The sequence below is a fragment of the Peromyscus leucopus genome, chromosome 8b, assembly GCF_004664715.2.
Source record: "Peromyscus leucopus breed LL Stock chromosome 8b, UCI_PerLeu_2.1, whole genome shotgun sequence".
NCBI classification, from domain to species: Eukaryota; Metazoa; Chordata; class Mammalia; order Rodentia; family Cricetidae; genus Peromyscus; species Peromyscus leucopus.
The window spans coordinates 62,492,628-62,512,864 of record NC_051086.1 but is presented as its reverse complement, the minus strand read 5'-3'; the positions used below and the strand labels follow the sequence as shown (position 1 = coordinate 62,512,864).

The 20,237-nt window shown below is 52.5% G+C and overlaps 1 protein-coding gene across 5 annotated transcripts in view; it reads left to right on the top strand.

The window, feature by feature from the left end:
• The window catches only part of Ksr1 (kinase suppressor of ras 1), a 136,950-nt gene that overhangs the window by 15,982 nt on the left and 100,731 nt on the right, over positions 1 to 20,237 (top strand). The window lies entirely within an intron of this gene.

Genomic DNA, 20,237 nt, shown 5'->3' with positions numbered 1-20,237 from the left:
TTGTCCCCTGACGTCCACGTGAGTGCTGTGATACGTGCGTACCCCCTCCCCATATTTGCTAGTGATTAGTGTGTTCGATAGGAATCATGCTGGGAGAAAGGCTTTGAAACACCTCTCCTTTCTGTCCATCTTGAAGACTGTAGAGTTGTCAACAGGACAGAAAACGAAACAACAAAAACAGAGTGTTGGAACAGAAAAGAGTCAGGGTAGAGAGGAAGCTGGGGAGAGGCCTCCTGTGAGGAGCAGGCTCTGGTGGGGGTGCACTGGATTCCACAGAGCCAAGCACAGGTTCGAATCCCACAGTGTTCTCTGTGAAGAGCAAGGCAGTATGGTTGGTGTCGCATGGCACAGCTGTATTTTAAGTGTTGGTGGTTGACCTTACTAAAAAAGAAGGTGGTAAGTGCCCAGGGAGATTCCCCTTGGTGGCCCTGACTCACCCAGGCCAAGGGGACAGAACAGAGCAGGGTGACTCCACTTGGCAAATGGAAACTTGTCTTTGAGGGGATAAGAAACCTTCTCTGTGTGGTCGGCTGGTGGTTTATGAGGAGGGGGAAGGGAGGAGGAGGGAGGAGGGGCGGGGCGGGGGCTGTTCATGCACATGTAATCCCTGTGCACAGAAAGCCACACGTGTTAACGGCTTGCCATGTGACTAATGGAAGTGTGGTCGTTTACGCTCAGCCCTCCTCCTTCACCGGAGTGGCTTCCGATTCCTCTTAGAAAGACTCGGTCGCCTCAGATATCCAGACTTTGCCTTGGGTAGTTTGCATCTTAGACCCAGTTTCCGCTCTGACCCCAGTTTTCTTGATCGGTTTCCTGCTCTGGCAGCCCAAAGCCCCAGTCCCACAGGCTGTAGCAAACTGTCCCCCGCCACTCTGGGGCCATCCAACCAGGTCCGCTTGGGTTCCGAACGTCAAGCTTGCTGCTCCCCTGGGGAAGTGGGGCCAGAGAAGGCTCCTGGGACCAATTCCCCAGCCTCACTGGCCCTGCCTCCTCCTCTCCCCTCTCGATCACAGGATGTAGGTAGGGCCTTTGGCTGCTCACTGACCATGTCTGGTTTGGGCTGCTGAGCCGGGAGGGTGGGTGGGCAGCAACACCATACATAGTAGGTGAGACCACAGCTTCTGACGCTCGATAGAGCTCAAACTCTGGCTCCCGGCTGTGTCTGGGGGCAAGTCGCTTCGCCTGCCTGGGCAATCGTTTCTTTATTTTTAAGGGAGGATTATGATAGAGTTGTTGTTCATAGCTACTGAGATGAGCTGTGTAGAGCACACCGTCTGACCCAGAATAAGAATATTTCCACACGGGAATTTGCTATTTATTTTTTTCATTTTCTCCCTCCTTCCCTTTCTCACGTGGCCCTGGCTAGCCTTGAACCGGCTATTTGGCCAAGACTGACTCTGAACTCTGATACTCCCACCTCACGTTCCAAGTCCTGGGATTACAGGTGTGCATCACCATACTGACTTACTCGAGGCTAAGATCAAACTCAGGGTTGTGTGCACGCTGCAATCCCAGCCTGCCTTTTATTTTCTCATTAGGTATTTGATTAGCGCCCACTTGGGTTGGGCACTGCTGGGAGTCTCGGGGGTGGGGTGGGGTGGAATAACTGTGAAGACAGTGGGTAAAACTAAGCCCCGGGGGGCGAACACTTCAGTGCTGACAGGAGACACAGACCGTAAAGGAAGAGGCAGACTGTGCTGTCTGCTAAGCGGCTGCAGAAGCCCAAGGGCGCGGACCTAGCTCACTGGAGAGCCCTGAAGGAGACTGAGGTAGCCTGCACTGGGCGTGCCGCATGCCTGCCTCTGCTCCCAGGACTCAGAGTCTAGGAAAGGAGCGGGGAGGGCCTGTGAAAATAGAAGAGTAAGGAGAAGGAAGGTTTGGGGTGCTGTGTGAACGCTTCGGTGGGCCCTGCCTCTGTCCTGTAGAAACTGTTTTGCAACTTGATTCATTCTTTGCATTTCTTTTCTTTTCTTTCTTTCTTTCTTTCCTTTTTTTTTTTGGTTTTTTTGAGACAGGGTTTCTCTGTGTAGCTTTGCGCCTTTCCTGGAGCTCACTTGGTAGCCCAGGCTGGCCTCGAACTCACAGAGATCTGCCTGGCTCTGCCTCCCGAGTGCTGGGATTAAAGGCGTGTGCCACCAACGCCCGGCTTGCATTTCTTTTCTTTAGACAGGGTCTCACTGTATAGCCCAGGCTGGCATTGAGCTCACAGGGATCCACCTCCCTCTGCCTCCTGAGTGCTGGGATGAAAAGGTGTTCACCACAATGCCCAGCACCTTATTTCTTACTTTAAAAATTCTTTTTATTATGCTTTGTTGTTGTTGTTTTGAGACAGTCTCTCCTGTGGCATTGCCTAGCCTCTCACTTGCTATGTAGCCAAGCATGACCTTGAACTATTGACCTTCCTGACTGCTGCACCACCATCCTTGGCTCATGCCAAGGGTGATGGAACCCAGGGCCTCTCACATACCAGGCAAGCACTCTGTGGGTGGACCACATCCAACCTTTCCCCTTAATCTTGAGTAAAAAACAATATGGAGACCAGGATGCAAACCTGATCTAAAAAGCCATGTTTCTGACTTACACAAAGTGTATTTTCCGACTCTGGGCAGGTGGCGGAGCCCTGGTTTTGCCAGGTTATGGGTCTGCCAACTGCTAGGTCATCAGGTGGGTGAGTCACCCTTACTTATTCCACGAGTGTGTATTGAGCATCAGCATGGGAGGTCCTCCTTGGTCTGTCCTGATGTTCCTGTTCTTACATGGTCCTGGAGAACACGGTACGCAGCGTCTGGTCCAGTCTGGTCCAGTCCTGTCTCCCCAGGGAGCTTCTCGTAAGGCGACGACTTAGCAACAAAGCAGAGTTTATGAGACATATTCAGACTATTTGTACAGGAGGGGAAAAGACAGCTCTGTCCAGTGCGAGGGCGTGGCTAATCACGTGTGCCGTAGCTGGATGGGTGATTGGGCCATGCATCGGTTATTACGGACCCAGATGCTGCTTTACAAGGCTGGGAAAAGAGCCTGACCGTGTTTACAGCATTACATTAAGAGAAAATAAATACCCAGATGGCAAAGTTGTCTGCCCGCAGCATCTATAGTTACGTAGAAATATGTGTGTAGATGGGAAACCCACAAGTGAAGTGAATGGGTGGAGGCTGCTTCTCTGGAAAAATCCCTTCTTCATCCCTATGCCGTCACACTTTTGCTTATTACTGTGTAGCCTGGAGAAAAGGCTCCGTGGTTAAGAGCACTTGCTGCTTCTCCAGAGGACCTGGGTTCGATTCCTAGCACTCACAACCAGCTTGTAACTCTAGTTCCAGAGGATCTGATGCCCTCTTCTGGCATCCGATGGCACAAAGCATGTACATGGTGCACAGACAGACACATAGGCAGGCCAAGCATTTAGACTTTTTTTTTTTTTTTTTGGTTTTTCAAGACGGTTTCTCTTTGTAGCTTTGCGCCTTTCCTGGAACTCACTTTGTAGACCAGGCTGGCCTTGAACTCACAGAGATCCACCTGCCTCTGCCTCCTGAGTGCTGGGTTTAAAGGCGTGCGCCACCACCGCCCGGCTAGACATATTTTTTAAATGAAGTAATGAATGTGTGAGTGCCTAGTCCCTGAGCTGGTAGTTGGATATGCTGTGTCCCAGCCTAGAGTCCCCCTGTCCACATGGGGAAACTAGCTGCTGACAGGGCCATCTGCTGGTAATAGCCTGAGGTTGAACTTGCAACCTGATTGGTCTGTGTCCCAGCATAATGGACCGTGGTGGTGCAAGTTTGAAATCTGGCCACACAGGGGAAACTGCAACCCTGTGATCTTTCCCTGCTGCCTGGCTGAGCCTTCCCAGGATTCCGTCACGGCTCTTGATTGTTTCCTACCTTTTAACAAGTTTAACATTTTATACGTAGGAGTGTTTTGCTTGCATGGGTACACCACACCATTTGCACACCTTGCCTGTGCAGGGATGGAAGAGGGTGTCAGAACCCCCTGGAACTGGAGTTCCAGAAGCTTGTGAGCTGCCATGGTTGATGCTTTGGGAACCAAGCCCAGGTCCTCTGCAAGGGCAGTGTGTGCTGCTAACTGCTGAGCTATTTTCCAGTCCCTCTACCATGGTGTGTGTGTGTGTGTGTGTGTGTGTGTGTGTGTGTGTGTGTGTGTGTGTGTGAGAGAGAGAGGGGGGGGGGACGGGACAGGGAAGCTCTTTAAGACACAATGAAGGCTCAGGTGAGATGGCTCAGTGGGTCAAGGCGGTTGCTGCCAAGCCTGCTGACCTAAGTTCAATCCCTTGAATCCACATGGTGGAGAGCGCCAACTCCAGGGGATTGTCCTCCGACCTCCACACACCTGCCCGGGCACATATGCCCTCCCCAGTCCTCTAGTGTAAATGCATGCAGAAGGCGCGATCCTGTGGAGTTGCTGAGGTGGACTCCCGGGTGCTTCCCCCCTCTGCTGCTAACTGCCTTAGGTTTGAGGATCTCATTCTTCAGGTTTTTGTTTTTGAGTTTTGTTTTTGAGACAGAGCCTTGCTGTGGAGATCAAGCAGGCCTTGAACACTGTATATGAGCCTCGTCCCTGTGGGGTTTGTGAACATTTGCCACCGTGTCCAGCCTGAGGCAAGCTCAGGAGTCACTTGAGTGGAAGCACCAGGAGTTTGTGTTAAGGACCAGCCAGGACTCACAGAGAATGTGACCCTGAGGGTGTTCAACACAGCGTGCTTTACACTGATGGGGAGCTGCAAACAACCTTGATATCTAAAATCTAAACAAAACCCGGGGCTGTCATGCCAGCAAAACTGAGCACAGTTGATGGCAGCCTTTAAAAACACTGCACTTACTGTACAGACTTAGAAAGTGATCCTAGTATACCACTAATAGACCAAAAATCAGGAGTCCAATTAATTATTAAAAAGGAAATAAGCAGGGCGGTGGTGGCGCACACCTTTAATCCCAGCACTAGGGAGGCAGAGGCAGGTGGATCTCTGTGAGTTCGAGGCCAGACAGGGCTACACAGAGAAACCCTGTCTCTTGGAGGTGGGGGGAGGGGGAGAAAGAAATGGTCCCAGCATGGAGGTACACCCCTCCCAGCACTTTGGAAATGAACACAGGATGATCTGGAGTTCAAGGTTAGCCCAGGGTACATGAAACTGTCTCCAAAGACAGAAAGACAAATGCAGAGAGAACAGGATGCATGGAGAAGCTGAAGAGTGCTTCCGGCTGGCTTGTTTTCTTCTTGGCACGGTTCTTTGTTTTTTGTCCTAGAGTTCGGCCCAGGGGCCTTGAACCTGCTGTTTTCCCCGCCTACTTGAACTATTTTTTTAAATTTTGAGACAGGTTATTACTAAGTTGCCCAGGCAGTCCTTGAACTTGCAATCCTCCTGCCTCAGACACCCGAGTCACTGGTGTCATAGACCTGTACCGTCACACTTGGTAATTTTTCTCTCTCCTTCAGCTTTTCTTCATTAAACCTGCATTTCTCCTGTCAGGGAAAAATCACGCCATATTTATGTAAAAATATTTTAGATGGATTTTCATAGAGTTTAATGTGGCAAACATTTCTCAGGTTTAATTTTATCCCCACTGTTAAGTTTTAACCATTTTGTTGCCAAGACCTGGCCCCTGGTTCGGTGTGAATATCTGCTCACGTGACATGGCTTGAGTCTACAGATCAAAAAATAGATTTTTTTTTTTTCAGGTGTGTGAAGTAGGAGCTTGAGCACGATGAGGGAGAAAATGGAAAATTCACAGAGCAGCTTGTCGACAGGTTTTTTTTTTTTTTTTTTTTTTTTTGAAGTGAAATTATGTGTTCTTAAAAATAATCTAAACCCAGGACTGAGAACATTAGACCCTGTCAGATCCACTGTGAGTGACAGTGTTCTTCCTCCGTGACTTCAGGTGCGGTATCTCTGTGAGAGATCCTTGGACTGGCGCTCTGCTGCAGCTGAGAGCTGCCTGGGGAACTCTTTGCAGAGGCGGATGTGCTGCAGACCCCTCAGGAGCCTACTTCCTGTCCCCTGCTTTGGGAAGCACTGGCTGCTGATGGCTTCTGACCGGGTCAGTCCTGGAATTGCCTGTAGCCAAAGGGAATGTCCTCTCCAAGGGACCCCCACCCCATCTGGAAACTAGGGTACAAATCCTAGCCTTTCCTCCCCATCAGAGACCAGTTCAGATGGCCTTCGTTGGCTCCAGAGGTCCCCACAGGATTATCTGTGACCTATGTTGGACCCTCATCTCAGCCTCCCATGTCCAGGCTTCTTTCCTGAACCTCACGCTGCAGGCAAACCCCTCTTTCTGAGTCTGCTATTTGGGAAGCTTACCTCAGACCCGGGTTTGAGTTGGTTCTGGAGGGGGAAAGTGATGGCATTTCTGCCATTTTTTTTTTAACCTGTGCATGCTTTTGTGTGTGTGTGTGTGTGTGTGTGTGTGTGTGTGTGTGTGTGTGTGCGCACATGTGTTCAGAGACCGGAGGAAGACACAGGCATCCTATTTTCTCACTCTTCCACCTTAGGCCCTTAAGACAGGGCCTCAGACTAAGCCTGGAGCTGTTTTCACTAGAGTGTGCCAGCCTTCTCCAGCGATTCTCCTGTCTGTGCCTCTCAAAACTCTTCTCTCCACCGTGAAAAGCCCTGCCTATTCCATGGGTGCTGGGGGTCTGAACTCAGGTCCCCATGGTTGGGCCCCAAGCGCTCTTCCCACTCAGCCGTCTCCCCAGCCTTTGTTGCTGACGTCCGTAAGAAGGAAGATTATAGTCTGGGGTGTCCATGACTTCTCAGCCCATTCAGAGCACGTGGTGTAGATTCTTGAGAGCTGCAGATGTGGGTGGGGTCCCAGCATATTCCAGCCTTCCACTGTGCCTGCTGCCACGTCCGCCTTCTTTGCCTCCTTACTGGGGGTGTTCTCAGAAAGTGGCCTTTTGGCTGTGGGGAAAGACGACCTAGCCATAAAAGCCCTGCCCCCCAAAGAGTCTGTGGGACTCAACCTGTGGGCTTCCTTGTGCCTGGAGACCAACTCATGTGTCAGCTGAGGGTCAGGCGTCCGCCAGTCTTGTGCGCGGGGCTTTCCAGGCCCTGGCCTCTTCACCCTTCCATTCCCTGTCCTGGCACTAAAGGAGGTGACTGTCGGTGGGTAGGTGGGCAGCCTTTGGTGGGGGCTCCTGGTGCCCTCCGGAGACACACTTCTCCAACGTGTCACCGGGCCTGCTTCTCGAGCTTTTGTTTAGGCCTCCTGGTGCCACCGCTGGATTCTTGGTCCACAGCACGGAGGGCTGCTTTTTGCTTTTTCAGGCTTGAAGCTGCCTTTCCTCACCGTGCCTAGAGCTCTTCCTGCCTCTCTGGGCAGCCTCTCATCTGTTTCCTTTCTCTTTCCTGTCCTATCTGCCCCAGCAGGGAGGGTGCTAGGCCTGGCGCCTGGGATAGCTCCATTTTGAGACTTGCCGTGTCTGTTCCTGTGTGGTCCCTGCCTTGCCAGTGTGAGCAACTGTTGCTGGCCTTTCTTTGCTGTGTTGATGATGTAGACGAGATCTTCTCCTTCATAAAGACATTTCCATCCTGTCTTAGGCAGGGTTTCTAGTGCTGTGATGAAACACCATGACCAAAAAGCAAGTTGGGGAGGAAAGGGTTTATTAGGCTCACACTTCAGCATTACTGTTCATCACTGAAGGAAGTCAGGACAGGAACTCAAACAGGACAGGAATCTGGTAGCAGGAGCTGATGCAGAGGCCATGGAGGGGTGCTACTTACTGGCTTGCTTCCCATGGCTTGCTCAGCCTGCTTTCTTGTGGAACCCAGGACCAACAGCCCAGAGATGGCACCACCCACCATGGACTGGACTCTTCCCTCAATGATCACTAAATGAGAAAATGCCTTCCAGCTGGATCTCATGGAGGCCTTTCCTCAACTGAGGCTCCTTTCTTTCTGATGATTCTAGCTTGTGTCAAGTGGACACACAAAACCAGCCAGGACACATCCTGTGCTCCCAGTGCAGGTACTCTCACTCATAAAGTATACTCGCAAACTGCTGTATCACCATCCAGTGTCCGTAGAATCTACAGAAACAGGCCTTCAAAGGATGGCCTAATGAAAGGTCTGTTTTTGTCACAGAGCCCTTGTGGCCTCCTGGCAGGACCTCCAACATCAAGAGCTCCCTAAGCTGGACGTAGTCTTTTGACTGTGTGTGTTTCTTCTGTAGATGAAGTCCACTTTGCTTCGTGGTGATGAGTTGGACTTTTGGGGAGGGGTACATCCTCTGGGAAGCAGACTGTGAAGGAGGTTAGAGTGGTCTTGGTTCATCCCAGCATTGGGGACGCTGCGGTGTGCTACATCCAAGGAGAGTTTTGTCCTTCAAACCTTTCAGAGGGTGATGATAATACCCTTAGCAAGCATTTATTGAACGTCTAGTGGGTGCCAGACATTTGGACACAGAGGTGCACAGAAGGACATTGCTTCAGGGAGTCCTAACCCCAGAAAGATGCCTGCTCTGGGGTATAGAGATGTTACCTGTGAATTCTCTTCTGCTAGGCTGTGACTCTGGCATGGTATCATTTTATGTGGAGTCCCAGGGACCCTGGTCTGAGCTTGGCACCCAGGTTGCCACATGGACAGATGTTTGGAGCTCCTGGGAACCACTGTGCCCCCCACCCTCCAGTTCCTACCTCTGGCTGCTTGGCTTGCACCCCAGGGGAGCCCTCTTCTGGGGCTCAGATGGCTGGGCTTTGGCATCTGGAGGTGCTAAGTCACAGGCTCCTCTGCCTTGCTTCTGACAGAGGAAGTACAATACTCAGCAGAGGGGAACTCCTTCAGACAGGGTAGCATCTTGTGAAGTGGAGACCAGACTGGCCTGTTAGCCATTTGCTAGTTCTGAAACCTAGGAGGAGTTATTTTACCCCAGGGTTTTGGTTTCTTCCTCTGTAAAATGGGAGCATATAAGATACTCTCCCTGGGCTCCTGGGAGGACTAAGGAGGTCCTTGTGTAAGAGGTCCTTAGTGGTACCCGCCTGGCGTAGTTATCTGTATGGTCCGTGCTTTCCTAATAGCAGTCATTCCAATTATCCCAGGAGCTCTTACCATGTCTGGCCCTCAGTGGGCTAGAGTTTGTTGAGAAGACTGTTTGGACTTAGGTTTGTTAGCATTTGCTAACTAGGTATTAAGTATTAAGATTGGGACTGAGTTTGTTCTGGCCACCAATAAATGAAGCGGGAATGGTGTGCAGGGGAAAACCATCATATTTTCTTAGCTCCCCCCGGCTCTGAGGTTTTATGATCTTCTGCACAGCTCCTCAAGGTTTTTCTTCTATGTAAACACGCTGACAGGAGTGGTATTTAACAAGGGTGGTTTCCCTCTGGTTGTCACCACAGACTTGGGTCTGGGATCTGAGGCTGTTTCGTTGCCTGGTTGCTGGCATGAAGGCATCAGGGATTTTTTTTTTTTTCCTCCCCAGCTGTGGTTATGACTGAGGAGTGGTTAGTTGGGCACTCCAGTCCCCCCCAGTTTGCCAGGCTGTGGTTTATGGGCAGGCTCCCTGCTGAGGACACTGGAATGGCCAGGCTGGCTGCCTTGCCCAGAGTCAGGACTGGAGGCGGCCACACACTCCTTCCTCCCCGCTCCATCCCATGTCCATGTACCTACTCCTAGAGGCAGCAGCCCTGGCTTTTCAGCTGGGTGCTCTAATGGTGACTCCCCTCAGGGACTTACGACCTTCCCTTCTCTGCCTGCTCCATGTGTGACTGCAGCCTGGGAAGGGGTTGACCAGGTCAGGCCAAGCAGGTAGCAGCAGCCTGAGTCTTTGGTAGAGAGAAAGTAGGAAGTAGAGAAAGCAGACCTGCAAACCAGAGCTGTGGTCTCTCTGAATCTGCTGCTCACATGCAATGTGCTTTGTCTGAGACGGTCTCATTGTGTAGTCCTGGATGTAGTCCTAGGAGGCCCGGAACTTGGAGAGTCCCTTGCCTCTGCCTCCCAAATCCTGGGATTAAATTAAAGGCCTGTGCCAACACTCCCATCCCCCCACAGCCTCCAACACTCCCCCCATCCCCCGTCCAACACTCCCCCATCCCCCACAGCTCCAACACTCCCTCCATCCCCCCACAGCCTCCAATAGTCTCCCCCTCCCCCCCTCCAACACTCCCCCATCCCCCACTGCCTCCAACACTCCCCCATCCCCCACAGCCTCCAACACTCCCCCATCCCCCCACAGCCTCCAACACTCCCCCATCCCCCCTCCAACACTCCCTCATCCCCCTCCAACACTCCCCCAACCCCCGACTGCCTCCAACACTCCCCCATCCCCCCTCCAACACTCCCCCATACCCCCTCCAACACTCCCTCCATCCCCCCCTCTAACACTCCCCCATCCCCCACAGCCTCCAACACTCCCTCCATCCCCCCTCTAACACTCCCCCATCTCCCCCACTGCCTCCACACTCCCTCCATCCCCCTCTAACACTCCCCATCCCCCACAGCCTCCAACACTCCCTCCATCCCCTCTAACACTCCCCATCCCCCACAGCCTCCAACACTCCTCCATCCCCCCTCTAACACTCCCCCATCCCCCACTGCCTCCAACACTCCTCCATCCCCCTCCAACACTCCTCCATCCCCCTCTAACACTCCCCATCCCCCCTCCAACACTCCCTCCATCCCCCCACTGCCTCCAACACTCCCCCATCCCCCTCCAACACTCCCCCATCCCCCCTCCAACACTCCCCCCACCCCCCCCTCCAACACTCCCCCCACACCCCCATCCCCTCCAACACTCCCCCATCCCCCTCCAACACTCCTCCATCCCCCCTCCAACACTCCCCCCACCCCCTCCAACACTCCCCCCATCCCCCCTCCAACACTCCCCCATCCCCCCTCCCCAACACTCCCCCATCCCCCCTCCAACACTCCCCCATCCCCTCCAACACTCCCCCACCCCCCTCCAAAACTCCCCCCATCCCCCCACCCTCCCCCCCCCCCACCCTCCAACACTCCCCCATCCCCCTCCAACACTCCCCATCCCCCTCCAACACTCCCCCATCCCCCTCCAACACTCCCCCATCCCCCCTCCAACACTCCCCATCCCCCCTCCAACACTCCCCCATCCCCCCTCCAACACTCCCCATCCCCCTCCAACACTCCCCCCATCCCCCCTCCAACACTCCCCCCATCCCCCTCCAACACTCCCCCCATCCCCCCTGCCTCCAACACTCCCCCACCCCCCTCCAACACTCCCCCCATCCCCCTCCAACACTCCCCCCATCCCCCTCCAACACTCCCCCCATCCCCCCTCCAACACTCCCCCACCCCCTCCAACACTCCCCCCACCCCCCTCCAACACTCCCCCCACCCCCCTCCAACACTCCCCCCATCCCCCCTCCAACACTCCCCCATCCCCCTCCAACACTCCCCCCATCCCCCTCCAACACTCCCCATCCCCCTCCAACACTCCCCCATCCCCCTCCAACACTCCCCCCATCCCCCTCCAACACTCCCCCATCCCCCTCCAACACTCCCCCCCCCCCATCCCCCCTCCAACACTCCCCCCATCCCCCCACTGCCTCCAACACTCCCTCCATCCCCCCTCCAACACTCCCCCCATCCCCCCACTGCCTCTCCCCTTCTTCTTCAACAGCAGGCTCTCAATAGGTAGCCCTAGCTGGCTTGAAGCTCACTAGATAGACCAGGCTGGACCTGAACTTGCAGCGGTTCTTGTCCCTCTCAAGGGCAGGGGTGGTAGGCATGCACTCCCACTTCCATCACCAGGGCACTCAGACCCTCTGTGCCGTGGCGATCGCTGTGAATGGGGAAACTGATGGTCGAGTACTTTCCTGCTCTGTGATGGTGAAACGCCCTTGGGAAATCGCCAGCGCTGTGTGTCGTCTTGCTCTCTCTCTCTCTCTATGTATATATATTTAACATAGGCAATTTATGCACGTAGTACAAGATGCTGGGAAGCTATGGAAGGCTGTGGAGTAAAAGAGGAAACCTCCTTCATAGACACATTTCCCCCTGGAGTGCTCCCCCCACCGCCGCCCACCTTCCCTTCCAGAGGCATTCACACTTTCACATTTGTAAATTAATTTTATTACATTTGTTTATTTATTTAGTATGTGTTCACACATGCCATGGTGCGTGCGTGCGTGCGTGCGTGCGTGCGTGCGTGCGTGTGTGTGTGTGTGTGTGTGTGTGTGTGTGTGTGTGTAACTTAAGGGAACTGATTCTCTCCTTTCAATAGGTGGGTCCTGGGGATGGATTTGTGGCAAGCACCTTTACCTATTGAGCTATCTATTGAACTATCCCACTCCCCCCATCTTTTTGGTTTGATTTTTTTTTTTTTTTTTTTGAGACAGGATTTCACTGTATAGCCTTGGCTAGCCTGGAACTCCCTGTATAGACCTGGTGGACCTTGAACTCACAAAGATCTGACTGTCTCTGCCTCCCAGGTGCTGGGATAAAAGGCGTGCACCACCAAGCCCATCATTTTGTTCCTTTTAATAACCGCCTACCATTTCCCCTTTGTGCCTGTGTCGTTTTTAATATCAGGATATTTTTAATATCAATTGGATATTGAGACTGGGTCTTGCCGTGTAGCCTGGCTGGCTTGGTACAGTGTACTTGATGTAGTCTTCCTGCTTCAGCCTTCCCAATGCAGGGCCCATAGGTGTGCACAAACCCACTCAGCTTTTTGGTTTTAAAGCCAGTCTCCTCCTGATGGGTGTTCAGGGTGTTTGCAGCCTTTGGCTGTTACCATCAACGCTGCAGTAATTTTCCTAGCTTCCAGGAACCGACATTAATCAAAGCGCCCTGGAAGAGGCTCTCTTGCATCAGTCCCAGATCTGACAGGCAGCTCCAAAGCATGTAGACACTCTCGGCAAGGGAGCCCTCGTGGCTCTGGCCTACGTGACGATGTCCCGTGACTCCCTGCACATCTGCGGAGACTGGTGTATCCTGTCTGAGAGTGTGTACCTGCCCCACGACCCGTGGAACCAGGGATGTCTGTGAGATCCCCCCAGCTGGACCTGTCGCCATGCTCACATGGAGGGAGGGTGTGGAGAAGGGCGCCCATGGGAGCTCAGCTGCAGGCTGCACCCCAAGAAGAGAGTTCCTGTTCTTGTGTTGTGCAATGTTCCTGGGGTCTGGGCCTGCCCTTCTGCTTTTCCTTGCCTGTCTGCAGAGGGGCATGAGTGGGGGGGGGGCTGCCTGTGTGTGTTTTGTTTTGTTTTGTTTGTTTGTTTTCGTTTTTTCAAGACAGGGTCTCTCTGTGTAGTCCTGGCTGTCCTGGAACTCTCTCTGTACACCAGGTTGGCCTCAAACTGGCAGAGATCTGCTCGCCTCTGCCTCTACTCTGCCTCCCAGTGCTGGGGTTAAAGGCGGGCACCACCACCACTGCCCATTATGGCACCTGTGTTTTTGAGGGGAGCATCATGTTCCCTGTACAGCTTCATGTGCCGTTTCCTCTTCGGTCATCTTCCTTGTTCTTTCTTCTCCCCCTTTCTGCGTTTACTCTGTAGACTAAACTCCCCGGTAGCCCGGCTGTTTCTGCCATTCACCCATCCAGCGTCCTTCCCCTCTGCTCTGTGTATGGAAGGTGCCCGTTGTGAGACCACAGCTGCTGAGCTCCGGTGAGGGGGCAGAGAGTCTGAGCGACTACAGAAGTCACCGCGTCTCTCCCTCTGCAAGACAGCTGGCTCTTGATAATGCAATACACCAGGCCTGCAGTAATATTGCCTGAGTGCTAGCAATCATTAATGTCTTTTAAGTGATTTTGGTGGTGGTCTCTGTAATAGACTGTAACAAACTCGCTTATATATGATAGAAAATAAAGTTTGATTGTGAAACGTAAAAATATTTTGACTTCATCATTAAAAACCTCAGGTCAGTGCTGGTGAGATGGCTTATCTGGTTAAGGCACTTGGCATCGTACCTAAGGATGCCACCAGGCCTGCCAACCCAAGCTTAGTCCCTGGGACTTACATGATGGAAGCAGAGGATTGACTCCCACAAGTTGTCCTCTAGGATCTGTGTGTGTGTGTGTGTGTGCGCGCGCACACACACACGTTTTTTACAAAACACAGGTGATGACAAAACTCAAAAATTAAAAAGTAAAGACATAGATAAAAATAGCCATCAAGTTCATAGTTCATTCAGGCTCCACAAAGCCCCTTCTCTCCCAGTTGAGTGTTTAGCTGGGAAGCCCAGGTGGAGAGAAGCAGGCCTCACTGGTTGGTGAGGGTGGACGAGAGTGTCAGCAGGTGAGCAAGCAAAGGGCGGGGTGTCCCGTTGGTCCTGTCACCTTTCCCCAGTGGTCCAGAGGGCTGTCTGTAGCTCTCATGTGTGGTACTGACTTTGCACTGTGACTTGACAGTGATGTGTATTTTTAGGATTTAGCAATCTGGCTCACGGGACCCCGACACCTCCAGAAACTGTAGCCTTGGAGCTTGGAAGTCTGTGCATGAAGAGGTTAGAGACTGCTATGTGTTCAGTAGTAAGGGAAAGGCTGGATCAGTTTTGAAGTTCTGTGATCGGCCTAGCATGCACCCTAACACTGAGCTACACTCTCAGTTTGGTCTTTTTCTTCTGAGATGATCTCAGGTAGCTCAGGCTGGCCTCTAACTGGGTAGTCGAGGATGACCTTGAACTTCTGATCTTGTGTCTCTACCTCCTGGGTGCTGAGATTACAGCCACACACCACCACGACTGGGTTTTGCAGTGTTTGTGACGGAACCATGGACTTTGCGTGAGCCACACAAGCACTCACTCTACCAGCCGAGCTACGGGCCAGCCTCTTGTCCGCTTGTTTCTCTTTGAAACAAGGTCCCTCCATGTAGCCCTGGCTGTCTAGAACTCTCCATGTAGACCAGGCTGGCCTGGAAACTCATAGTGCTCTTCCTGCCTCTGCTTCCCAAGTGCTGGCATTATGGTGTGTGGCCTGGCCTGGCTCAGGCTGGCTCAGATTTTTGGTGTAACCAAGGATATTCTTGAACTTTTTATCTTCTTGTGTCTACCTCCAGATATAAGGATGACAGGCATTAGCCACTGTACCTGGTCCCAGCTATTCTTATTTATTTGTTGTTTTTTTAGTGGTTCTGAGGGTTGAACCTAGAGCCTCTTAAGTGCTAAACAAGAATTCTACTGTTGAGACAGAATCTATCAGGTTGTTCATGCTTTCCAGGCATCCATAATCCTCTTGCACACACACACACACACACACACACACACACACACACACAGCACCGGGATCACAGGTGCATGTCACAATTCCTGGTTTCTGTATCTTCTCTCCCTCCCTCCCTCCCTCCCTCCCTCCCTCCCTCCCTCCCTCCCTCCCTCCTCCCTCCCTCCCTCCCTCCTCCCTCCCAGATTTTGAGACAAGCTGTCACTGTGCATCTCAGTGTAGTTGGAAATACAGACATGCGCCCCTGGGCCTGGCCCAGTCCTGTCTTGAAAAGCATCTGTGTATGTGTGTTCCTGTGTGGGTCTCTGTACACACACATGTACACCTCGCTCTCATGCACTTCACTTTGGTGGGAAGATGGAATGGAAGCTGTGTTTTTGTTTTTTCCTTCTTTCTCACTCTGTCCATAAAAGGCTGGTGCTTTGGGAAATTTGACTTTCTGGTTGGTGTTTTCCTCCCACTGAAAAAGAAAGGGGAATCAAAGGTTTGTGTGTCATTTTAGTCCCAGGAGGGTGGTGGGTTTGCCGGCATGGTGCAGACCTTTGCTGAAGAGCCCTCCTCGCCGAGTGTGTGCAGGGAGAGAGAGCAGGCTCTCTCGGGTGGGTCGTTATGTTGGTCCTGCCCGCTGAACCGGGGCTCCGTGCCCTTGCCCTGCCCTGCCTTGCCCCTGGCAGGCTGCTCTGTGAGCCGCGCTCTGCTCGCCATCTGTTGAGGAAGCAGTTGCTAAGCTGTTAGCGGACCGCCCTCCCATGTCTAATTTAGCAGGGCACCCTCCTCTCAATAGGCCTCCACCGGGGCTGTGGGATCACCCTTTAATTATTGACCGGGGGCAGCCACCTGAGGGGACTCCTTTGCCCACAGACAGACGGTGCTGACAAGCAGTTCGCAGTTCGATGGCACATGGGGAGGAGGGAAGCGACCGGGAGGGCGTGAGCAGCAGCGAGGAGTGGGCGGCTTCAAAATAGAAACGCACGAAGCGCCTAGGAAGGAAGGGCATCTTAAACGCGGATTCGCGCCTAGGAAGGAAGGGCATCTTAAACGCGGATCTTCTAGAGGCTGTGTGTGGTTCCGAGTGAGCCACACGCTGCAGGTAGCACCCGGCACCGTCAGACAACCTTGCCCTCCCGGGATCCCTGTTGAGCTCACCTTTGCCCTGCTCTGCGGCTGACATCTGCCCGGTGTGCCAGCACCATATTCTCCTAGGGAAGGTTGGGCATCTCATGGCAAGGGTTTCTCCAGAGTCATAGGCCTGGGACCGTCCTTGTCCCGACCTGCCGTATCATCCCGGACAAGCTACTTCCCTTTCTCTGGCCTCAGTTCTTGACACCTTCCAAATCAGGGGGTTTTGGGGGGGCCTGTCACAGTTGTAGAACATTTTGAGTAATAGACACGTATGCTGTTGCCGCAAGAGAGCCAGGAGTTAGAAAAGGCCCAGAATCCAAGACCGTCAGGCAGGCAGGCAGGCAGCCATGACTGTGAATCCTGGCTCCTTTAATCTGCACAGAGCTTTCGGCTTGGTATAAATCAGTAGTGGGACAGATTCAAGCCGGGGTGCCTCATCTAAAAGGAAGGGCTAACAGTAAGGATTTGGGAAATACGGTTTACTTCCTGGTAGGTGCTCATTATTAAGTAGTGTTGGCGTTGAGGACTTGGCTTTTGAAACTGCCTTTTGTCTTAGCTGGAGAGTATATTTCATGTAGGGAGGGAAATGGGAGTGATCTTGCTTTAAAGATGTCACTTGGTGGAAAGCATTGGTGCGGAATTCGCCAACCTCACCTAATCCCCCCATCATTTCAATTGCAATTAGCAACCCGGAACAATCGACTGTGTGTGGCGTCATGTACGACACCCTGATCTCTGAGACTCAGGAAACACTATGGATGAACTAACAGGCACTATTGTCTGTCGCACTTTAAAAATGACAAAGTTGAGCCTTAGTGAACTGCCCAGTTGTGTCTAAGGCCACCCAGTTCTGGTGGGTATCAAGCTAGTACTGGAGCTGTTTTTATGCGTTTTAAAGACAGGTTTTAAGGGGATGGGGGCGGGGAGCCAGTCCTGGGGCTATGGCTGGGAATATTTGGCCCCCACAGGAAATCATGCCCTTGAATTATTTAATCCAATACATTTTCTCAGCTACCCTGGTGATCAGCTCCACACTGCCTATTCTTGCCTGCCGAGCCATGTGGAGCCCTGAGGCCCATAAGTATCACATAATTCAACTTCCTTCCTTCCTTCCTTCCTTCCTTCCTTCCTTCCTTCCTTCCTTCCTTCCCTCCCTCCCTCCCTCCCTCCCTCCCTCCCTCCCTCCCTCCCTCCCTCCCTCCCTTACTCTCTTAAAAAAAATACTAAAAGAGCTGCCTTCACTTTTATGTTCATAGTTCACAATACACATGAAAACTGCATTTTGTTTGGTTTCTGAGCCAGGGTCTCACTATACAGCTCTGGCTGTCCTGGAACTCACTATATAGATGAGGCTGGCCTTGAACTCACAGAGTGTTGGGATTAAAGGCAAGTGCTACCACACCTAGCCAAAACTGCAGTTAACATTTTGAAGTTTATTTATTTTATGTGTATGTGTTTTTTCTGCATGTGTGTTTGTGCGTGCCTGGTGCCTGGTACCAGTGGTGGGTATTAGATTCCCTGGAACCGGAATTACAGATGATTGTGGACCAGCATGTGGTTTTGGGACTCTGGTCGGGTCTTCTGTGTAAATAGCCAATGCTTTTAACTGCTGAACTCTCTCTCCAGCCACCAAACTGTGCTTTTATTTTTATTGTTTTTCTGGTTTGGTTTTTCGAGACAGAGTTTTTCTATGTAGCCCTGGCTGTCCTAGAACTCACTCTGTAGACCAGGCTGGCCTCGAACTCACAGAGATCTACCTGTCTCTGCCTCCCAAGTGCTGGGATTGAAGGCATGTGTCACCACCACCTGGCCAAACTGTACTTTTAAATCCCATTTCACCCCATAAAACTATTCTCTTTGCTAGGACGTGGGGGCACAGGAGGGTAGAGTCTTCGTTGTGACACCTGCAGACACTCTGGTGCAGGACCTTGGTTTCCGGTGAAATAGGACAAATAATGCGAAGTTGATAAGGCTCCCCTTCTGGCTTATCTGTCTGGCTGAGTCATGCCAGGCTGGGAGAGATCATCATGGGACAAGTGGGACGATCTCATCACTTGGAGGCCTGTACATCATGGACATGTGATCTCCCATGGGTGGCCTCATTTCAGGAGGTAGGTCCATCATCCGAATCATGAGAGGGCCTCCCTTGTTGGGTACAGACTTACAGCAGGGTGAGGAGGACCAGAAAGACTGGGAGGAAGTAGGATCATGGCTCCCCACAGGAGGAGCAAAGACAGGGGCTGGGGGTGTCTTTCGTTGTTGAAATGCAACAGCGGTTTCGTCAGGCTCTGGGCCTCCTCGTCCATCCTTTTCTGGTGGTCGTCTTTCACATTCTCCCCTTGAAGTGTGCGTCTCCCACAGACGGAGAGTCATGGGGAAGGTGGGTATGGAGTGGTCACGGTAAAACCCAGCACGTTGCTCTGCAGGCCGCCGCCACCTGGTTCCACGATCCCCTCTTTCTGTCTGGGTTTCTCGGCAGTGACCTTAACTAAAACCCGGGGAAATGTGCTCTTGCTTTGCCCTTTTAACGATGCTGGTTTTTCCTTGCAAGTGGGATTTAAATAACCTCTCCTCCCCTGTTGTCACGTACTTAAAGAGCAACATCATAAAAAAATCCCAACCCTAAACTTTAATTATGGGGTATGCTGAGGAGGGAGGGGAGCTTGGGGAGGAAATAATGGGCCCAGAGAGTGGAGTCACACTGGTGATGTTCACCAGCAGAGCTGCCGGGAAGTTAGAAAGCAAAACAGCCCCCGCCCCGGCCGGCCGAGCGAGCGAGCGAGGTTCTGCTGTTGAGTTTATTCCCTTTAATTAAGAGACCCACGGTCGTGTGATTGGCTGGCCTTTCACTCTGTCTTCTCGTGTGTGTCTGGAACCATAGGGATCCTGAGGCCCTTTGGGTGTGCCCGTCCCCTTGGAACAGTTGTCAACCACATGCACTCTGTGTTGTTTTATTTATTGATCTGTGTGTGTGTGTGTGTGTGTGTGTGTGTGTGTGTGTGTACCTGTGTGTGTGTTTGTGTATGTACCTGTGTGTGTGTGTTTGTGTGTGTGTGAACTGTATGCCACAGCATAGGTATGGAGGTCACAGGATAACTTGTGAGAGTTGGCTCTCTCCTTTCACCATGTGGCTTCCCCGGATTGAAGTCTGGGCAGCAAGTACTTTTCCCCACTGAGCCATCTTGCCAGCCCCCGCATGGACTTTGATGGCTGCTGTGGTTTGGAGCAGGGGCCTGGACGTGCTGGCGATCTATGAACAGGGCTTCTTCTCCCCCTAACTCTGACAGCGATGGGGGAAGTACAGGAGTGATGTGGGGGAGCTAGTTCAACTGGAAATTGCTCGATGTGTGGGCATGAAGACCTGAGTTCCATCCCCAGTACCCACATAAAAAAAGCTGGGCAGTGGTGCACGCTTTTAATCCCAGCACTCGGGAGGCAGAGGCAGGGGGATCTCTGTGAATTCGAGGCCAGCCTGGTCTACAGATCGAGTTCCAGAACAGCCAAGACTACACAGTGAAACCCTGTCTTGAAAGAACAGCAGTATCAAAAAAGCTGGGTATGGTGGGATGGCTGTTACAATCTCAACCGTGGAGAGGCAGAGGCAGGAGGATCCCTCCTGCTCACTGGCCAGCAAACGTAGCTTTGGCAGGCTCCAGGCCAGTGAGAGACTTGTCTCCAAAAACATGGTGGATGGCCCACCCCTGAGCAAGGACTCCCAAGGGTGACCACCTGGCCTCCACACGTTCACGTGAGTACATACTAACGCAAACACACAAACACAGAGAGCTTTGGGAACCACGAGGGAGGCCTTCTAAGGTCTTTAAATGAAGACTGGAACTTGAGGGCGAAGCTGCCCCCCAGGTTTTGTGCGAGGACAATATAGTTCTTCCTGCAGTGGGGGGGCGGGGGATTGCATGCACTGGGGTCCCAGAGGTGTGGAGAGCATGGCAGTTGAAGCTGGTGGCTTTCTGG